The 23,991-nt window shown below is 36.6% G+C and overlaps 1 pseudogene; it reads right to left on the minus strand.

The window, feature by feature from the left end:
- Window positions 1-14,371, minus strand: part of LOC109845804 — a 37,909-nt pseudogene extending 23,538 nt beyond the window's left edge.

Consider the following 23,991-nt stretch of genomic DNA (forward strand, 5'->3'; position numbering starts at 1 on the left):
TGGCCACCGAGCCACCAGGAGGTGGCTCGGCCATGGCCGAGCCACCCCTAGGTGGCTCGGCTTTGGCCGAGCCACCTGAGTAGCTCGGTTTTGGCCGAGCTCTTCCCGGGTGTTCGCCGTGTCGTCCGTTGTCCGGTTTCACGGCTTTATAGTTTATCCGAGCTTCGTCGTTGATCTAAACTCTGATTTGGCAGTCCGGATCCTGATTTGGCAGTAAATCCGCCTCGGTGTTCGAGTTCGAATCCGTTCCACACTTGGATGACTCGTTGACTCACCGATCCGTTAACTTGATTCCGGACGCGAGTGGATTTATTACGTTGTTTGCGTGCGGTTCGTTAGCCTCGTTGCCTCGTTAATCCGCTTCGTCGCGTGTCACTTGGCTTCGGTGTTTTGGACTAACGATCGTGTTTAGATACGTCACTAGATGGTTCGTTGATTTGTCGAATCACCGTGCCGAGCTGTGTTAAGGGACCTATAGGAAGTTTTATACGCCTACAGCTACCGAATTAAATTCTTTTAAATCATTATAATCACCCTAAAAAGGAATCAATTACCGAAATAAACTCTTTAATTTATTTATTACTATAATATTTCAAAATAGTCTTTACAAAAAAATCTTTCTTTCAAAATATCTCATAATTAATTATAATATAATCGTCAAAATAACATTTCATCACATACGGCTCAGAATACATATCATATCCCCTCTTTACGAATATAAGTAATTATCTCATTATCACTACTAATATTACTCATCAACCAAACCACGCAGATAATAACAGTCTAATCTATGCAATTAATAAATACAGATATAAATAATGAAATGATAAATCAATCGAAGCGGGATCTTGCTTATGAGACCAGGGGGGTCTGATGACGGGTGGCGGTGCCGAAGCGGATGGGTCTGGACTGTGGGGAAGCGGCAGCAAGCTCCAAGTGTGGCGATGACCAAGCGGCGTCGTTGTTGGAGTCGGGGAGTTCGCCGGAGTCGAGGAGCGGCACTGCGAGTGGCTGGGCGTCGGGTCTGACCGAGGCTGAAGGAGGCGAGGGTCGGGGTGGTTGGTTGGGCGAGTTGGAGGCGTGGCGTCGACGTATGGGAGGTTGGTCGGAGATGGGATTGGGTTTTCTTGGGTTTACTTGAAGAGAGAGATGGATCTGAGAGAGGAAGAGAGAGGGTACGTTGATGGAAATAAGGGGAGAGAGAGAGAGGATTGATTAGGTATCTTTTTTTGAATTTTGAAATGAGAGAGAAAAAAAATGGAAGGAATAATTTTGGCTGGAGAAAATCATGGGGAGTGATTTGGGGTTGATTGGAAAGGAGTTATGGAAAGAATTCAAATGAGAAAAATAAGAGAGGGAAAATTCAAAAATTTCACATAATATTCTAAATTATATTAATAATTAATAATCAACCAAAAATCTTTTTATTAATATTTATATACTACTGTACTATACTCAAGTTTACATCAACAACAAGGTCATTAATAATATTAATCACCAAATGATTATATATAAAAATCACTAAACCGTAAATTAATATGTCATTAATAATATTAATCACCAAATGATTATATATAAAAATCACTAAACCGTAAATTAATATTTAGCAAAATTAAAAATACATGACTATATATTTTATTATTTATTTATTTTGAAAACTCAGAAAATTCCAGAAATTAGGAAAAGTATTAATAAAATATAATAAAATATTTTAAATACTAGAAAATTTATTTAAATACGTATCAAAATTTACGATTGTTACAGAGAGCGAGGAGCGAGCGCCTTGATTCATTTTATACGCGTTTCCTATGGAGGTTAATGGCAGGGTCAGATCATTATCACGTTAGTAAAATCTTATGACGAATGTAATGTTAAGAAGCACCACTGTTAACTTTCATCAAATATTAAAGACGCTAACAGTATTTGGGTGGTAGTGGTACATTCCGTTATAAGTGAAAGAAACTTTACTTGTAGAAATAATCAGGTTAGTCGATTGCAAAAAAACACCTACATTTCAGTCACCTTAGTCGATTGCAAAACTCATATTAATGAAAATCCTGAGGCTCTATTAGTTATACACTTTTGTAGTTTGTATAGTTGCCTAAATCTTCATGAGGACTGTTTACTAGTAAACTAGTTCAAGCAGAGAACAATGAATACAAGTAGTAGTGTAAAAAAAGTACAGGTAAATAAAGTACTCCTCCCGTTAATGAAACCTATCCAAGTCATACACAAAGAAAAAACCATATCAAAATCGTTCATGCACTACTTAATTGCGCAAAAAAAAATACATCAAGCTGAAATGAATCAGATCGGTAAAACCTTGCAAAGAGAAAAGTAGTAGAAGTAAATAAACATGCCTGTGTCACGTAAGGGTTGAAACCTAACCCCAAAGAGGTCACGAACTCAGTTGCAACAGTTGGCCAATCAATATCAGGATATGCAACCTTATGTGCATTGTAGTTTCCAACAGCTCTAGCACACATGCCCAATATTTGCACTTCTGTAAAGGTCTTCCCTACTTAACTTAGTCTAAAAGAAAAATTTGTCATCTCCTTTCCCAAAGTAGTGGGTGAAGCAGGCTACAAAGGGAGTTAGAAGATATCAGAACTAAACCACATAAACCTATTACAAAAGCAAATCATTTATTCCTGTATCATAACGATGAAAACTATCAATATGATATTTTAGCTGCTTTGAGCAGTCAACTTAGTATATGTCCGCTTCTAATATTAGCCATGTCACGCCCTAGCCTGACGGGCCCATTGGTGCGGTACAAGCTGTGTGACCCAACAAGTGTAACGTGTTGTTTGGCTCAATCTACTGCCAAAAACGACTAACCGATGTTACACTTAAATAATTTAAGCCACTTAAATTCTCACTCGTTTCCTGATGTTGGACTAAATAGGAGTGTCACAAACACCCTGTTGTACGTAGCGGAACCGAAGGCACACAAATACAAACGAGATAGGAATACTTATCAATAACAGATTTTACGTGGTTCGGCTGTTAGACCCTAGAGGGGGGGTGATTAGGGTCTTATGCTAATCTAATATGATTAAATGCTAATAAGAACTTGTTAACAAATATATTCTTGCAAGATAGATATATAACTACTTATGAGCAAGAATATGCAATATGAACAAATGAATATATCCTAGCAATGAGATATATGATGAAATATATGCAAGGATATATAAACTAACACAAGGGTGAATAATGTAAACAAAGTAGTGGACAAACTAGATAATGAGACAATGGCGATATGAGCAATGAGCACAAATATAAATGAACGCCAAAGCACACTCAAACACAATCAAATCATCACGGAGTTTGGACCATCCGTCCTACGTCTCCGCTCCCCACTCCCGTGGAGAAATCTACTATCACAACCGGGTTTTCTACGCTCACCCGAATAACATTTACACCTCATAGTGTCGGTTTTCAACGTTCACAGATCAACATTCATAATCACTCACAGTGTCTGTTTTCAACGCTTACCGATCAACGTTCACTCCTCACACTCAGTTTTCTAGTTCACCGAAAACTTCACAACAACATACTCAGTTTTCTAGCTCGTCGAAAACCTTACAACACTCACAATGTAACAAATATAATAAATTTGTTCTCTATAATAGATGAGAACACAATGTAAGCTCATACTCAATTGTTACAACACTCACCAACCCAAATTATACTAAGTATGAAAAATACAATAAGCTCATGTGGGTGTGTGTAAACAATGAGTAAATCAAAATCAAATCTAAACTCAATATAAAAGCTAGCTTTAAAGAATGATAATCAAGTAAATAAGCAAATATAATGCTAGATAAGAGTTTAGAAAACTTCTCAATACATCAAGAGATAGAGGGAGAATAGTTGGATGCTCAAACGCCAATGGTTGAAATTGATTTCTCAAAACAAACCCTCAATTTGCTTAAAAGCTTCTTAAAACAAACTTAAACAAAAACTTAAACCCTTATTTAAAACTTTTTTAAACTTGTTTAAAACACTCTCATTGTGTTAGAAAATAGTTATGGCAAAGGGGTATATATAGGTTTGAAGAAACCAACCCCAAAAACCGCAAAAATCCACTAAAAAACAAAAATCAGCAAGTTACCGTTACTGTGCAACGGTAACATTGGCGGTCTACCGTGGCGGTCGATCATGAGAAGAAAAACTACAAAACTGCTCTCTAGACTGCAGCCGGTCGACCGTCGTCGTCGACCATACTGTAGCAAACATGCACTGGCAGTTTTTAGTTTTTGACAGTTCTGGAATTTTACGTATCTGATTTTGTAAAATCACATAAAAATAGTAAATAAACTCCAAAAATCATTAAAGTTTGACGGAATGTTCTAGACATGTAGATGAACATATTAGAGAAAGAATTTATGAAAAATCACTTCCCATTTGAGAGAAATAAATATTTAAACATAGATAAACAGAGTCTAAAAAACTGCTAAAAACTCGTTTTTGTAAATTCAATTGAAAATAACAAAACAACTCCAAAATTAGTAAAACTTGAGAAAATATTTATATATATGAATGTAAACATGTAAACAAAGAAATATTTCAAATTATATTTCTCAATTGTGAAAACTCATGTATTTTGCAAGTATGTCCAAAACATGAAAAGTTGATATACATGAAATTTGATGTTTTGACATAAACATAACTTTAAAACATTTTAAAACATTCTTATAGACTTAATAAAAGATGTATGTCATTGTTATTAAGTCCATAAACCAAGAAAATAATATTTTCATAAAATTGCATATTCTATGTAAACATGAAAACCAAAAACCAAATCTTGTGTATATATATAACTCTATATATATAAACCAAAAACGTGTATGTGTATATATGATTGAGCTTAAAATACTAAAATACATAATATAAAACCTAAACTAAATTATCCAAGCTTGATCTTGATCTTCATTGTAGCTCAACTTGGTAAACTTACGGATGAAGCTTGAACTTGGATCTTCAACTTTGAATAGTAAGGCTTCACTCCACAATTCCGCCAACCTCCACTGGATATGAACGTGAATGCGTAATTTCATCCATCCTCCAACATGTTGTTTACCTACAATAAATAGAAATACACAAATACTAGACAAACAATATTAGTAATAAATTGTTTGTTAAAGATCATCAAAACAAGAAGGCAAACAATCTCCCCCTTTTTGATGATGACAAACAATTTACAAAAAGGAATATATGCATGAGAAGAAATGAATATATAAATTAGAATTATCATGCATATAAGCAAGAAAGAAAATACTCATAATATTTCTCCCCCTTTGACAACATCAAAAAGGGGAAAACAAAGGATGAAGAGAGCGAAAGCTCCCCCTATCAATATGCATGGGTGAGTATAAAAAATATATGTATATAGGGATTGCTCCCCCTATCAAAATGACTTATAGAATATATGCAAGAAAAAATCATGGCAAATATATGATCATGTATAAAAGAAAAATATGCTAAATACCACTCACATACAAAAGGACAATGTGGACACATAATGATATATCATTATGAAAATTGTGTCTCATTAACACAAAAATAAAAACCATGTAAAAATAGATTTATAAAATCAAAAGAGAAAAAAACATGAGAATCATGCAAAAAGAGTTTTTGAATGAAAACAAATCAACTAAAAAAAATCATAAATCAACCATTTAAACCAAAAACGATGTTTGATCAAAAAAGGTAGTTTTCTTTGTAGGACTTGATCAAATCACAAATAGAATACATTATAAAACACAAGTAGATGATCCATAATCACAAAACATATTGATATCATCATAGAAGTGATTTATAATGAATCCAAAAGGACAAATCAAAACAAATTTTTTTCTTAGTTCAAAAATGGATTACAAAACACACAAGAATTATGAACTATGGATTTGAAAAACTAAAAAATCATCTTTAAGAACATGAAAACAAAAAATAAAAAAATTGTTCTTAAAGATCAAACAAATTTTAGTACCAAATTACTCTTGGTACCTAAGAGTCTAGGGACATGACCCCTATCATTTAAGTTTAAAGCCCTTGGGTTATGAACCCATTTGGACGCATTTAGTGCACGGGTCCGGTCATAACAATAATTATGAAAATGACCCATTCGATTGTAATAAGTGCAATGAAGAGGATGCATTTGGTTATGTTGACCATGTGGATGTGCACGAGGAACATTTGCAAATAAAGATGGTCTTTTAAGATTATTTTGCAAATGAGAAACATTTTGAAATAATGTTGGTCTACTTGAAATATTTTGTGATTTAGAAACTTTTCGCAAATCAAAACAAAACTTAGCTAAGTGACCAACTCTACCACAAAAATCACAATGATACACATGATCATGCTTATGATGAGCAATGGGTGCATGTGTGTGTACATATGATGAAGACACTATATGAGATGCACAATGATCATTAATATTTTTATGTTTGTGTGCATCATAGCAAAATTTAACTAAATGTCCTTTACAGCGGCAAATAATGCATTTATAAACTTTGCTATACAAGTGTGCATAGTGTGTAGGTGATTTTGTAGCACTAGACTTAGCACACTTGTCCATAAGTTTCTTATGGTTATCAATGCATATTTTTAAAGTTGAATCTAAGCATGATATACGTTCCTTAACAAGATTCAAATCATCATTTTGCACAACATCATTAATATTAGAAGTAGAGCATGTATGGTTATTCTCAAAAGAATCAAGTTTATTTCTAATGCATTCTACATCTAGCATGGCATCTTCTTTCTCATGAGATAAGCTAGAAATTGATGAGGTTAAATTTTTATTTTCTTTAGCAATGATATCAAACTTGGATACTAGCTTCTCATGATCGGATTCTAAATTATCATGCTTGCATTTTAAATCATTAAAATCTTTATGTAATTTATTGTAGGCATGCAATAATTTCTTAGATGCACAAGCAAGTTCATCACTAGAAAACTCATTATCGGGTTCGAACTCGTAAACCTCACTATGGCTATCGCCTAGTGCTCGTGTGCATGATGCTCCATATGAACTTGAAGCGGGATCCTCCAAAGCTTATCGGATCGTCTCCAAGTCTCCTTGATGTACTTCTATAAATTTTCAAAATTTGTAAGCATTATCAAAATGAACAAACTTGTTAGACATAGATGAATTAAAAGCATTTAGCAAATATTCTAACAAAATATTATTCATTGTAAACATACGATGATCATTCTTATTCCACTTGGATTTCTCCAAAGTGGGCACAATATAAGCATCATCTATAATTTCCCATAAATTAAAGTGTTTAGATTGAACAAAAAGTTTAAATCTAACACACCATTGGGCATAGGAGAAATTATATCTAGGAGCAATATTGATGGCATAACCTAAACCATGCATATCCATAATATAAAAAGCAAGCAAGATATAAAAATCAAAAATTGGATTATCACAAAAAGATAACTTGGATCTTTAACTCAAGGCGATTAGACCTTAAATCAAAGAGCACCAAGTTCAGATACCAATTGTTAGACCCTAGAGGGGGGGGGGGTGATTAGGGTCTTATGCTAATCTAATTCGATTAAATGCTAATAAAAACTTATTAATAAATATATTCTTGCAAGATAGATATATAACTAATTATGAGCAAGAATATGCAATATGAACAAATGAATATATCCTAGCAATGAGATATATGATGAAATATATGCAAGGATATATAAACTAACATAAGGGTGAATAATGTAAACAAAGTAGTGGACAAACTAGATAATGAGATAATGGCGATATGAGCAATGAGCACAAATATAAATGAACGCCAAAGCACACTCAAACACAATCAAATCATCACGGAGTTTGGACCATCCGTCCTACGTCTCCGCTCCCCACTCCCGTGGAGAAATCCACTATCACAACCGGGTTTTCTACGCTCACCAGAATAACATTTACACCTCATAGTGTCAGTTTTCAACGTTCACAGATCAACGTTCATAATCACTCACAGTGTCTGTTTTCAACGCTCACCGATCAACGTTCACTCATCACACTCATTTTCTAGTTCACCGAAAACTTCACAACAACACACTCAGTTTTCTAGCTCATCGAAAACTATACAACACTCACAATGTAACAAATACAACAAATTTGTTCTCTATAATAGATGAGAACACAATGTAAGCTCACACTCAATTATTACAACTCTCACCAACCCAAATTATACTAAGTATGAAAAATACAATAAGCTCATGTGAGTGTGTGTGTAAACAATGAGTAAATCAAAATCAAACCTGAATTCAATATAAAAGCTAGCTTTAAAGAATCATATTCAAGTAACTAAGCAAATATAAAGCTAGATAAGAGTTTAGAAAACTTCTCAATAGATCAAGAGAGAGAGGGAGAATAGTTGGATGCTCAAACGCCAATGGTTGATCTCCTCAAGCTCTTGTGAAATTGATTTCTCAAAACAAACTCTCAATTTGCTTAAAAGCTTCTTAAAACAAACATAAAAAAAAACTTAAACCCTTGTTTAAAACTTTCTTAAACTTGTTTAAAACACTCTTATTGTGTTAGAAAATAGTTATGGCTAAGGAGTATATATAGGTTTGAAGAAACTAACCCCAAAAACCACAAAAATCTAGGAAAAAACAAAAATCAGCAAGTTACCGTTACTGTGCAACGGTAACATTGGCGATCGACCGTGGCGGTCGACTGTGAGAAGAAAAACTACAAAACTACCCTCTAGACTATAACCGGTCGACCGTCGCAGTCGACCACACTGTAGATTTGACAGTTCTGGAATTTTGCGTATCTAACTTGTAAAATCAATTAAAAATAGTAAATAATCTCCAAATATCATGAAATTTTGAGAGAAGGTTCTAGACATGTAGGTGAACATGTTATTTCTGAAAAATCAATTCCCAGTTGAGAGAAATAAATGTTTGAACACAGAGAAATAGTTTCTAAAAAACTGCTAAAAACTCATTTTTGTAAATTCAATTGAAAATAACAAAACAACTCCAAAATTAGTAAAACTTGGGGAAATGATTATATATATATATGAATGTAAATATGTAAATGAAGAAAATTTTCAAATTGCATTTCCCAGTTGTGAAAACTCATGGATTTTCCAAGTATGTCCAAAACATGAAAAGTTGATATACATGAAATTTGATGTTTTGACATAAACATAACTTTAAAACATTTTCAAACGTTCTTATAGACTTAATAAAAGATGTATATTATTGTTGTTAAGTCCATAAACCAAGAAAATAATATTTTCACAAAATTGCATATTCTATGTAAACATGAAAACCAAAAACCAAATCTTGTGTATATATATAACTATATATATATAAACCAAAAACGTGTATGTGTGTATATGATTGAGCTTAAAGTACTAACACACATAATATAAAACTTAAACTAAATTACCCAAGCTTGATCTTGGTCTTTATTGTAGCTCAACTTGGTAAACTTGCGGATGAAGCTTGAACTTGGATCTTCAACTTTGAATAGTAAGGCTTCACTCCACAATTCCGCCAACCTCCATTGGATATGATCGTGAATGCGCAATTCCATCCATCCTCCAACCTGTTGTTTGCCTACAATAAATAGAAATATATAAACACTAGACAAACAATATTAGTAATAAATTATTTGTTAAACATCATCAAAACAAGAAGGCCAACATCGGCAATTCTGCCTACGTCTACGAGAGCGGCACAATAATTTATTATTAATAACAATAAATTATAAATAAGAGAGAGGATCTCAAACTTGAGATCTCTCAAACCAATAGCAATTCATTTTAATCTAAAATCAATGCTCAAACAGTCTCTCTCTATTATAATAACTTCCCCAATTAATATTCACCAACCCCTTCTCAACAGTAATTGAGAACAAGGACAAAAGGGAATAAAAATCAGAAATTTCCTAAACTGCAGAGAGAACGGAAGCTCAAGAAATTGTCGCTGCCAATCTCTTCTTCTCTCTCTGCTCTCGCGATCACTAATTTGCGCATGAATAGGGTTTCCCTTTTATAGGGAAACCCTAGGGCGATCGGTCTATGCGCTCCAGCTACGCTCCAGCTGGCTCCAACCACACACAGGCGAGGTTCACTCTGCTACAGGTGAGATCATGGGTGAGGGTGACATCAACAGGTGAGATCCGCTACAGGCGAGTTCGATCCACGCAGCAGGCGAGATCCGCTTGCCTCCCAAGCTTGACCTCGCTACACACTTCGCCTGCGATCTCGAACAGGTGACTTTCCTCACCTCCTCAACTTCGCCATCGACCTCTACAGGCGATCTTACTCACCTCCTCAACATCGCCATCGAAGGCGAGCTTCGATCTCAGGTACGATCTTCTACAAATCTCTACCTCGGTGAACGTTTCCCCAAAACTGAGCAGACACCAACCAAAACAAATGTCCCACTTGTTGCATCCAGTACGAAGTGAAACAATTCACGACAATGGACTCAAGCCACAATAAGTCAGGAACCAAATGAGAATGAGATCATTCTCCAAACGTCGATGTCTACTCACCAAATCGGCTGTATCATAAAGACTTGCCTACGTATCCTCTTGTCTAAGGAATCAAGCCTTCACGTAGTTCACCACATGGCCTCCAAAAGCCCTCAACATCGAAGAATGTTTAACAATTCCAAACAATAACCAAATTTCGCTCCAGTGACAACTTTGGTCAACATTCTCGCCGGATTATCCTTTGTGTGGATCTTCTTCAATATGATGCCTCCATCATCCAATACGTCTGGAACAAAATAGAATCTGACATCAATGTGCTTTGTACGAGAATGATACACTTGGTTCTTAGCCAAATAGATAGCTGACATGCTATCACAATGTACCCTGATGGTATCCTGTGCAATCCTCAGGTCATCCAATAACCCTTGCAACCACAAAGCCTCCTTCACAGCTTCAGTCAATGCCATATACTCTGCCTCCATAGTGGAGAGAACCATTATAGACTGAAGTATGCATCTCCAACACATCGGTGCTCCTGCTATTGTAAACACATATCCAGTAGTAGTTCGGCGCTTGTCAAGATCCCCCGCATAATCGGAATCCACATAACCAATATAGTCCTGCCCATTCTTCCCATTCTTCTTGAATACCAAACCAACATCCACGGTACCTTTTATATACTGTAAAATCCACTTCACGGCCTCCTAATAACCCTTTCCTGGGTCGTGCATGTACCTAGATACCATGATCAAGCTACCTACCACATTAACATATGGAACTTTGGACATGTAATCACGGTCCTCAACTAAAACAGGTGACATCTTAGCTGATAGCTTAAAGTGGGGAGCTAATGGAGTACTCACTGCCTTGGCGTTGCCATCATAACTGAATTTCTTCAGTATCTTCTGTAAGTAACTCCTCTGTGTCAACTTCAACCTCCCCTTCACCCTGTCTCTCTCAATCTCCATACCAAATATCTTCTTTGTTTCTTCAAGATCCTTCATCTCAAATTCGGATGACAGTTCCTTTTTTAACTTTCTAATAGCTAAAGTATTCCTGGAAGTAATGAGCATATCGTTAACATATAATAGTAAATAAATATACTCACCATTCTGTAGCTTGTGCATGTAAACACAAAGATCATATGGGCTTCTCATGTATCCTCGGCCAATCATGAAGTCGTCGAATCTCTTGTACCGTTGTCGCGGCGATTGCTTTAATCTATAAAGAGACTACTTCAGCTTGCATACTAATTCTTCCTTTCCTGCACCTTTGAACCCCATAGGTTGTGTCATGTAGATCTCCTCTTCTAAATCTCTATGTAGAAAGGCTGTCTTAATATCCATCTGGACCAAATCCAAATCCAGCAGTGCCACCAACGCCAATAGTATTCTTATCGACGAATGCTTTACAACAGGTGAGAATTTCTCATTGTAATCTATGCCCTTAAGCTAGGCATACCCTTTGGAAACCAATCTGGCTTTATACCGAATGTCCCCAATAGAAGATCCTTCTTTCTTCGCATATACCCACTTGCATCCAATAGCCTTCTTATCCTTCGGTAGCTTTGTAAGTTCTCAAGTGTCATTCTTATAAAGAGACTACATCTCTTCCTCCATAGCTTCCCTCCACCTAATCGAATCAGAGCTTGACTCTGCTTCCCTGAATGTAGAAGGAACCAAATCATTAACGACTTTTGCTGTTAAAGCATATGTAACCATGACATCATCATATCTAGCTGGCCGACGAATGTTTCTTCTTGGTCTATTAGCTGCAATGGACTCATGAATATGACCCTGTTCCTGAGTCCCAACATCCACTGTATCCTCCATTTGCCCGTCTATCATATCATCTCCTCCCAATGCTACCTTTGTAGGAGTCTCAATAGATACAGTGCTATCTAAAGTCTGTGGAGTCACATCTTCCTCCACCTTCTGTGATACCCCACTAGTCTGGCCTTCCTCAACCTGCTAAGGAATCTGAGGCCTCATCATGTGAGTCTCATCAAACGTGACATCTTTGCTAATGATCATCTTCTTGTCTTGTGGATCCCACAACTTGAAGCTTTTAACTCCATCTCTAAATCCCACAAAGACTGCTTTCCTCACCCTCAGATTCAATTTATCATCACTGACATGGTAATAGGCAGGACACCCAAATATCCAAAGTAACTCATAGTCACTAGCTACCGAACCAGACCAACGCTCCATAGGAGTCTTTCCATGTATCGCAGTGCACGACAACCTATTCACGAGATAACTTTCATAAACCAACACGTCGGCCCAAAAGGATCTTGACAATCCACTCTGTATCATCACACATCACACCTTCTCCTGCAAGGTACAGTTCAACCTTTCAGCCACCCCGTTTTGTTCTAGTGTCTCACGAACTGTGAAGTGTCGCCTAATGTCGTGATCCCTGCAAAACTGCAGAAATGGATCACTTTTGTACTCACCACCATTATCTGAATGGAGTACATTCACCTTTCTATCTATCTACAGGTCAACTTTCTTCTTCCACTCCACAAATATATCCAGGACCTCATGTTTATGCTTCATGGAGTATACCCAATTCCTCCTGGAATAATCATCAATGAAAGTGACAAAATAATTGGCCCCATCAAGAGATGTGTTCTTGGAAGGACCCCAAACATCAATATGAACATAATCCAATATACCTTGGGTATTGTGAATTACGGTGCCGAATTTCACTTTTGTCTTCTTCCTATGTATGCAATATTCATACAGCTCTATCTTGCAGGTCTTTGCACCCTTCAATAGACCCTGTTTTGCTAATACCTGCAGAGACTTATTACCAGTGTGTCCCAATCTCATATACCACAAGCTGGTAGTATCTTTCTCTGTGATAATAGAAGCTGCCAGACCCCCTGTTACTGTTTTGCCCTTCAAGTAGTAAAGGTTATCTTTCCTAACACCTCACATCACCACCATGGACCCCTTTATGACCTTCAGAGTTGCATTCTCCAAGATCATCCTATAGCCAGCTACCTCCAAAGTTCCAAGTGAAATGATATTCTTCGTTAATTGAGGAACGAATCTCACTTCCTTCAACTCCCTAGCCACCCCATCACACATCCTGATAGGGCATACGTGGTCATTACCCATGAGCTCGACATCCCCTCTTTCCAACTCCTCAAAGCTGGAGAACCAATTCCTACTCGGGCAAATATGATATGTAGCATCTGAATCTAACATCCACTCCGTAGAGTCGGCATAACAAACTAACGGTAATGCTAGGCATAAATAGCCCGAAGAATTTGAATCTCAATTATCGCCACTAGCTTTAGCAATATTCACTTCTGAAGCCTGTACGGCTTTCCCCTTATTCTTCCCGACTCTGTCCTTCAACTTTGGGCAGTCGATCTTCCAATGTCCCTCTTCTTTATAGAAGTGACATTGATTCCTACCAACACTCTTATAGCCACCTCATTGCTTCGACTTGGAGCGATTAAATGGACGGCGGTTTGGGCTACGACCTTTCACTGCCAATGCATCTCCCGATACCTCCTCGGGGGTTCACTATCTCTCTTCCCTAACTCATAGTTCACCATTGCTAAGGTCACCTCCTTTTAGCAGACAGTGGTTCTACCATTGATCATTGTAAGGACAAATGTACCAAAATCATCCTCTGGCAATGAACATAGCAACAACATCGCCTTATCTTCATCCTCTACCTGGCAATGAACATAGCAACAACATCGCCTTATCTTCATCCTCTACCATGATATCCACATTGGCCATATCTGATAGCAATTTTGTGAAGTTATATCGCCTTATCTTCATCCTCTACCATGATATCCACATTGGCCATATCTGATAGCAATTTTGTGAAGTTATTTACTTGTTCTCTAATGGAAACTCCCTTCTTCATCTTGAATTGGTAAAACCACTTCTTCAAGTGAAGCCAATTCTCTATGCTCTTCGTAAGATACTTCTCGTTGAGTGTTTCCTATAACCTTTTCACCGACGTCTCATTCATCACATCATAGATCAAATCCGACGTAAAACATGATCGAATAACCCTACACGCTCTACTATTTATTTTCTTCCAAATCTTATCCTCCATGTCTTTAGGTTTCTCTTGTAACTCAAGAGTCTCCTCCAAATTTTGGGCGTCTAATGCATCCATCACTTGGCACCTCCACAAACCAAAATTTATCTTGTCATCAAATTTTTGAGCAACAATTTTGTATTATTAATGCTCGACACTTGTATCGCCTTTGAAATAGACGATCCCGATGTACTTGTTTCACCTATGTTAATAATCCAATCTCTTCAAACGAGAATCCAAATCGAACACCAAGTCAAACCGGGAGCTCTGATACCACTTGTTATGCGTAGTGGAACCGGAGGCACACAAATACAAATAAAATTGGAATACTTATCAACAACCAAACAAGTAACAAAAAATGCAAGACAACAGATTTTACGTGGTTCGACAAATCTGCCTATGTCCACGGAAGCAGCACAATAATTTCTTATTAATAATAAGCAATTACAAATAAGAGAGAGGATCTCAAACTTGAGACCTCTCAAACAAATAGCAATTAATTTTAATCTAAAATCAATTCTCAAACACTCTCTCTCTATTATAATAACTTCCCCAATTAATATTCACCAACCCCTTCTCAACAGTAAATGAGAACAGTTACAAAAGGGAATAAAAATCAGAAATTTCTTAAACTGCAGAGAGAACGGAAGCTCAAGAAATTGCCACCGCCAATCTCTTCTTCTCTCTCCGCTCTCGCACTCACTAATTCACGCACGAATAAGGTTTCCCTTTTATAGGGAAACCCTAGCGCGGATGGTCTATGCGCTCCAGCTACGCTCTAGCTGGCTCCAACCACGCACAGGCGAAGTTCGCTCCGCTGCAGTCGAGATCATGGGCGAGGGCGACATCAACAGGTGAGATCCGCTATAGGAGAGTTCGATCCACGCAGCAGGCGAGATCCGCTCGTTTCCCAAGCTCGACCTTGCTACACACTTCGCCTGCGATCACGAACAGGCAACTTTCCTCACCTCCTCAACTTCACCATCGACTTCTACAGGCGATCTTCCTCACCTCCACAACTTCGCCATCGAAGGTGAGCTTCGATCTCATGTACGATCTCCTACACACCCTACCTTAAATAAGCAACGTCCTCATCGTGACATGGCAATTGTCACATCTCAGTATCACTAGGTTATGTGGACTCTAGAGTGGCTCCAACCGCACTCACGCAATATAGCACTTAGCTCCGCATAGCACTTAGCTCCACACTTCCGACTCGCAACTGCTATGATACAATTTGTCACGCCCCGGGCCGCCGAGCCCATTGGTGCAGTACAAGCCGTAAGACCCATCAAGTGTAACACGTTTGGCTCAACCCACTACCAAAATCAACTAGCCGTGTTACACTTGAGTCTTGGGCATACCTATTTTAGCAACTTAACTTCTCACTCATTTTCTGATGTAGGACTAAATAAGAAACAAAGACATGATTATATTATTTTTAACCTTCAGATTGAAAAGGTTCCATTCAATTTATTCCATAGCATCAAGCTAAAAACTCATGAAGAAAGGAATATAGAACATGTCCTGCAAACATATATGAACGAATATAGACAGTGTAATCTTTATCAGACCAGTAATTATACATGATGTATTAGCCCCATGTAGAAAATTCCTGAGTTTCAGCATGTAATCATTATTTAATTATTTCTATATAAGCCCCCCCCCAAAAAAATAAAGCTTACTTTTGTATAAAAAAATTTCACCGAAATGACCAGCCAGAAATCTTTGAGTTATTTCATCCAAAAAAAATCCATCACCATGACATTAGGGAAAAATTCTTAGTGGAATATTAACATGTGCACCTTAGATTAAGTTTAATTTTTTAAACCCAAGAGTACTTTGTTTTTCTTTGAGTACTCCCACTTCTCTAACCCTTCTCTAAACGTGCTCTTGTCAGTTGCATCCCTTCTCCATTTGGGATAAATTTCGTTAGAATTTAGGATTGCTAAATAAATTAGTTCATGGAAATGAAAAAGAATTTTTCTTTTTCCTTGAAGCATTCTCTGCATTTTCTTAGTCTAATAGCTTATGATTCTTTTTTTTTTAAATCAATATATACAATAAACTATGTCCTTCTATGTGTAAACACAAATAAAAGGGAAATGTAAGATTTTTAATTATGCTTATATAGCAATAAAGTTTTTGTAGATAACATCTAATCGACAAAAAGTTGGTATTCCGTTATAACAAGAGTTGCCTCTCATCTAGAACTGAAAATACCTGTCCATGAGTGTGGGACAACATGGAGATATGAGCATTTTCCTTTGCTAATTTGCATATTGCATTCAACAACTCAATCATCACAGGAAATATGATAGTGTTGAACGCCTCCTTCAGTGCCAATGCATGGGCTAAATTATTTATATCCTCTGATGTACAAGCAAAATAGAAAAACTCCAGTACCTAAAAAAGAATTTTGTAGAATCTGATGTCAAATATTAAGCATCAAATGAAATCTTTGAAACTACAGTTAGTCGTAGTTATAAAAAGAGGAAGCATAGAGTACCCACAACAAGGAACATTAAAAACTCACCTCAGCAATTTCCGCATTGGATTGTCATTTCTGTTTCAAGAAGTATTCCACTGCCTTAACATCGTGGTTAGTTACTTTTTCAATCTTTTTCACTTCCAGAGCAACAGCTTTGCTGAAGCCACGAACTATACTTTCCAAATATGACTTGGCATTCTCGCTAAAGCTTTGAACCCCCTTGATTTCAGGTATTTCTGATAATTTTAGCAACCATTTTACCTAAAAAAGAATCGCTTCAGATTTGCATTTTGCACTAAGTAGTCAACATAAAAATAACTATAGTGGCTAGCTTTGTCAGATCATGATGGGTAATGGAGAAAGAAGCAAACCATTTTTAATTGTAAGTTACCTCTTTCTCCATTACCCAAGACATTACTACACTATGACAAGTTTTAATGATGACTGCTACCTATATCAAAGCAGAAGCTGGACGTTTTGTTAGATTGTAAAAGAAAGCACACTAATAAGCATGACCTAAATAAACAATGTTCGATGGACTCATACAGATACTGCTAATACTACATCATATGCAAATTTATTAGAAGAGGGGTACTATTGTCAGATAAGCATATCAAATATAAATATCCCAACGGTTCACAGAACATTTTAGGCACAACTTTAAACCTTTTGAGATAACTAAGGCTTTAAAACTTTTATCTAAATACCTGAGACATATTATGATTTGTAAGCCAGACGAACAAGGATATCCAATCAACAACCATAGTTTCTTCATGCTTTACCAGAAACATTTCTTTATCATTCTCTACAAAAATGATTGTATAATCTACATTTAAGTATGAAACCATTATTCTTGAAAAAAAAACATAATGTAAGACTAACACTGTGCACTGGTGTTGAATAAAAAAGCACTGATTAAATATGTATTCTTACAGGAGAATTTAATGAAAGGTACCTCGACCATTACACGGTAACGGATTAACCCATATTCACTAAAGAATGGGTGCAAATCCTTGACTTTCTACAAATATCAGTCGTCTAAAGGTGATAGAGCCATAATGCTAAAAGACTCAAGATCAACAACCTCCTCTTCACGATGATGCTCCATCTAAAACATTAAAGTTCACATAGCCAAAACATATTCAACCAGTTGTCCAAATATGAGGAAAATTAAAGAAAAAGAATCACCAAAAAAATTAGATCATTCCGCAACAAAACTAATCATCATTGAAGATTCATAAGCCTAATTATTGGATTGAATACAGCTCACTATAAATTAGGGACTGCCAAAGGATCATCTCAATTTATTTAAAAAAATTAAGAACCTGAAATTCAAAATACAAAAGTGGAAGCCCTACATTACAAATCCAGAAGAAGAAAAAAAAGTGACCTATAGCATATTATGACGTACGAGGATCAGAGGGATTGGAGGGTTTGTCGGAGTGAGGCGACGGCCAAAAAGTCGGGGACCATGGTCTATAATGTTATGAATAAGCGTCAACCTAATCCTTAATTAGGATTGTTATTAAAAGGGTCAATCTCTTGTGTTGGCCTTCTTATTTTGATGATGTTTAACAAACAATTTATTACTAATGTTGTTTGTCTAGTGTTTGTGCATTCTTATGTTTTGTAGACAAACAACGTCGTTGGAGGATGGATGGAATAGAGCTTCAACGATCATATCCAAAGGAGGTTGGCGGAATGTCGGTGAAGCCTTGCTATTCAAAGTTCAAGATCCAAGTTCAAGCTTCATCCGCGAGATTACCAAGTCAAGCTTATTGAAGATCAAGATCATTGCTTGGGTAATTTAGTTTAGGAATTTATATTATGTGTGTTAGTACTTTAAGCTCAATCATATACACACATACACGTTTTGGTTTTTGTATATATATAGTTATATATATACATATATGTTTTGGTTTGATAGTTTTCAAGTTTTACTATGAAACAAATGAATAGAATTGGAAAATACTATTTTGTTTCATGTTTATATGCCTATATATGATTTCATCTTTAACAAGCTTATATTTAATGAAATCATATTTAGTGTTTTGAATATATTGCATAGAATATGCAATTTTATGAAAATATTGTATTTCTAGGTTATAGACTTCATAACAACATGTTATATCTTTTATCAAGTCTATACAATCATTTCATAAGGTTTCAAAATGTTGTTTAAGTCAAAATATCAAAATATCAATTTTCAGGTTTTCATGTTTTGGACTATTTTGTAAAATGATGATATTTTTCATTTGGGAAGTCCTTTTTGATAACCAGTCATTGTAGCATGTTTATTATCATGTCTACAATCATTCCCCAAAGTTTTACATTTTTCTGAATTTATTTGATATTTTTAAACAGCGTTTTAAAATCAGATATACTGTTTTCATATGTCAGTTTTCGGTCGACCGAGCCGGTCGACCGAACCCGAGGTCAAAAGTTCACCATGCGACAGAAAGCCTGTCGGTCGACCGGTCCGGTCGACCGATGAAAATTTCGGTCGACCGACGAGTTTTCCGGTCGACCGACGAGTGATTTTTCAGCTTCCAACGGCTAGTTTTCTGACCGTTGCTTGGGGCTGTTTTGTCTTTTGGCTTGGGGTTTTAGGCTGAGGTTTTGGAGACTATATATACCCCATTGCTGATGTCTTTTCAAGTTAATCAAGAGAGTTTTAAAATAAGTTTGAGAAAGTTTTAATCAAGGGTTTTAGTTTTGTTTAAGAGTGTTTAAAAAGCTTTTAAGCAATTGAGGGTTTATGTTTTGTGAAATCAATTCTACAAGAGCTTGAGGAGATCATCTATTGGTGTTTGAGCATTCAACTCATCTCCCTCTCTTGTTATCCATTGGAGAAGTTTTCTAAACTCAAACTCTAGCTTTACATTTATATACTTGTTTGATTATCATTGTTCTTAAGCTAGATTTCATACTTGAGTTTAGTTGATTTGATTTTATTTACTCATTGTTACACACACACCCACATTGAGCTTATTGTATCTTTCATACTTAGTATAGTTGGGTGGTGAGAGATTGTAACTTTGAGTGGTGCTTAATTGAGTTCTCACCTTGTATTAGAGAACAAATTATTTGTTGTTACATTGTGAGTGTTGTAGAGTTTTCGGTTAGCTAGAAAACCGTATTGTGAGGGTGGAGTGTAGCCACATTGTGAGAGTGTGAGTGGAGATCTCCTCGAGGTGAGGAGCGGAGACGTAGGTCGTGGGGACTGAACTCCGTGAGAGAAATTGTGAGGTGTAAACGTTATTCGGGTGAACGTAGAAAACCCGGTTGATAGTGGATTTCTCCCCGGGAGTGGGGAGCGGAGACGTAGGACGGAAGGTCCGAACTCCGTGATCATATCTTGTGTTTGAGTGTGCTTTGGCGTTTATTTATACTTGTGTTTATAATTCTTGTCGCCATTGTCATTAGCTCATTATTTATATGATCCACTATCTAGTTCATATTGTTTACCCTTGTGTTAGTTTATATATCCTTGCATATATATTTCATCATATAGGATATATCACTTTGTGTATATTGCTTATTCTTGTTATAACTCTTGTATATCTATCTTGCAAGAATACAACTTGTTAATTAATTTTAATTGGCATATAATCAGATTAGATTAGCATAAGACCCTAATCACCCCCCCTCTAGGGTCTAACATCTTGTACAATCTATGTAGCAGTATTGCATATTTTGACTCATAATTGTCGAAAGAGTCAAAAGAATTTCATCTTGATCTATATAGTATCCATGATATTGAACTGAGATTTGATAAACGGGTCATTTGGGTTATATTGGTCGGGTCGAGTAACCCGTTTAATAAACGGGTCGGATTGCATTGACTCATTTGTTAAATGGGTCGGGTCGGGTCACAATTATATGGGTTGGGTCAACTATGACCCTACCCGACCCAACCTGACCCATTTGCCACCCCTAATTAAATGTTAACATTGGGATTGTCTTTATACATCGACAGCGTATTGAGCAAAAAGGAGCTTTTGCCACTTTTAGATGTATCTTTCTTCGCATCAACTACTCGGACGTACAGACAGAATTTTTTCAAAAGAATCATGCCAAATATCATAGTTATGGATCCCAAATAATAGATATAAAGGAAAATTGAAAAGGATAGCAAAGACATAGTTCATCCAATATTTTAGAGGGAAATGGTTAGTACAATTTTAGAAGAGAATTATTTATATAGGAAAAAACTTAAACATCCGTAAAATTATATATATTATTAGACGGATGTACATTGGATAGAAATTATATTGATAGCAAGGCAAGAATTCATCTTGAAATGGATCCACATTCTATGATCTTGTAATTCACAGAATTTAGCACCTTGCATTAGTGACGAATTCAAATTCAACATACGCCCAACCCAAATAGTTAAAGCAAGAACAGAACAAACAACACACATGAAGCAAAGAATGACGACAGCGGCACATTTCCCACAAATAACACATCTAGCTTTATATCTAATTCTCTAGTGATAACCATCTCATACAGATTTTACTACTAACCTGAAGCTTCTAGATTCCTTGTAGTGCACTTTTGTATGCCAAGAGAGAATACCCAGATCCAATACCCAGATTCCTAAAAACAGTGGAATCGGTCAAATCCCTCTGTTAATGATTACACATGCAATAAGTATAGTATCACTTTACCAGAATGAGACACTAAAACGTGTTTTTTGAACTGTGATATAGCACTGAAGTTCACATTAGGTACTCCTCAGGAACCATGAATAAAGATGGAAAAGTAAATGATACACACCTGCATACGAGAGATGGGCAATTTTTAGCTGAGAGCAGATAAAATAGCATTAGCCAAACACAAGTTGCCCTCACTATTCTCAAAATCAATGGGATTAACTTTATAAGGCATAGTTGAAGATCCAATCTCCCAGCCTTGTTCATCTGGAATGCAAAATTATAATGAAATCGTTTAGTACCAAATTGGAAGTTTAGGAGCTAAAATAGGTCCTAATATTTTAGGGGTATAGTGTGGAGAAATTTGGGAAATTCTAGTTTTTGTGTGTTTTTTGCAGATTCTGTGTCATAAGTCAACTCATGCACAGGCATAAGTCCACTTATGTTAAGCCGACTATAAGTCGACTTACGTTCTGCTCTGGAATCGTTGTTTTTTGGCTCTGGCAAGTAGACTTATGGTGTCTGTTAAGTCGACTTATGAAGTGTTCTCCAGTTATGGTTTTTCGCTCTACCATGTCGACTTGTGGCCTCTGTTAAGTCGACTTACGATGTGTTTTCTGCACAGTTAGAGTTCCTATTTGGATTCTGTTTGAGTTTCTGTTTTGGTATAAATTGGAACACGATTTTGAGGGTTTGGAGGTAGCAAATTGGGGATATTTGGAGCACAGAAAAGAGGTATTTTCTGAGTTATTTGTTTAGGGTTTTGTTTGGAGCGATTAAGAGCTTGTTGGTGAGATTATTTTGTTCATTCGAGTGATTTGTAATCTCAATTTATACTCTTTCACTATTAGTAAAAACCCCATCCCCTTCTTGCCCCGTGGACATAAGCAACTTGCCGAACCACGTAAATCTTTTGTGTTATTGGTGATTGTGCTTGTTCAATTTGGTTGTGAACTCTCTTGTTTGTCTTGTGTGATTCGATCGCTTCCACGCCGCGCACAACATATAGTGGTCAAGCATAAGAAAGTTACCCGCTTAAAATAACCTAACGAAATATAGCTCCATATGTCCCGATCAAAATCAGTCAGGATGTTATTAAACTGTAACCTAACGAAATATAGCTCCATATGTCCCGATCAAAATCAGTCAGGATGTTATTAAACTGAACAACTACATTGAAAAGCTTTGCGATAACATATGTCCCGATCAAAATCAGTCAGGATGTTATTAAACTGAACAACTACATTGAAAAGCTTTGCGATAAAGTCTTGTGGCTCAATCTGTATACGGGGCAAGCAACATGCTAAGATAGAGAGTATGCATGCAAGTCAAGAGTCATTCTATTCACAGGCCACATTGACATAATCTTTCAGACAACACAAACTTAACAAAATTATTAGCTGGCGCTGCAATTCCATTATTATTTATGCATTAACTAGTTGGTGTAGAATAGACTAATTGAGAAATGTACTATAATTGCAAGATAGATAGATAACATGCAAGTGTATCTACTTATTATCAAGCATGCACATGATACTGTAACGGCTGTTCTGAATGAGGTATGCTTTTCATCATCTGGATTTTCCTGATTTTCCTGTTCTTCTTAAGGACCGGGACGATGTTGCCGAGCCATTCAGGATGTTGTTCCTCCTTGATGAAACCTGAGTCAATAAGCTTTTTAACTTCGAACACGATTGCCTCCATAATTTGCGGACGAAACCGTCTTCGCTGTTGTCTGACAGGTTTGACATCAGGCTTAATATTGAGGCGATGCACTGCCACATTTGGGTCGAGCCCTGGCATAACCTCGTAGTTCTAAGAAAAAACATCAATGTACTCCCTAATGAGGGCAATTAGCTCTTCTTTCTCATTTGGTGGGAGACTATCGCTAATGAATATCGGTTTCTGATTATCCTCATCACCCATATTTACCTAAATTAATTGATCCTCAGTAAAGGGTTCCCTTTGTTCAAACCTATCACTGTGTTGAATATTCAGGTGATGAACCTAAGGGTCTTCCCAAATTGCCATTTGGTCATCTTCCTCTATTGTGATGGGGTCGATTGTAGCCATGTTCGACATTAGTCTTTTGAACATTTTGCCAAGACTAGCGTCGGAGTCTCAGGCTGAAGAATCAGAAGAATATCCATCTTTACCCTTATTAGCTATTTGATCAATGACCTGCCAGCAACACTCGTCATCAGACGAGGAGACATAACCTAAACCTCTTCTATGGCTATAATAATTATCAGATTTTCCTTTTTGTATATAAGCCATACGAGGCAAAACTC

The sequence above is a fragment of the Asparagus officinalis genome, chromosome 6, assembly GCF_001876935.1.
Source record: "Asparagus officinalis chromosome 6, Aspof.V1, whole genome shotgun sequence".
In the NCBI taxonomy this organism is placed as follows: domain Eukaryota; kingdom Viridiplantae; phylum Streptophyta; class Magnoliopsida; order Asparagales; family Asparagaceae; genus Asparagus; species Asparagus officinalis.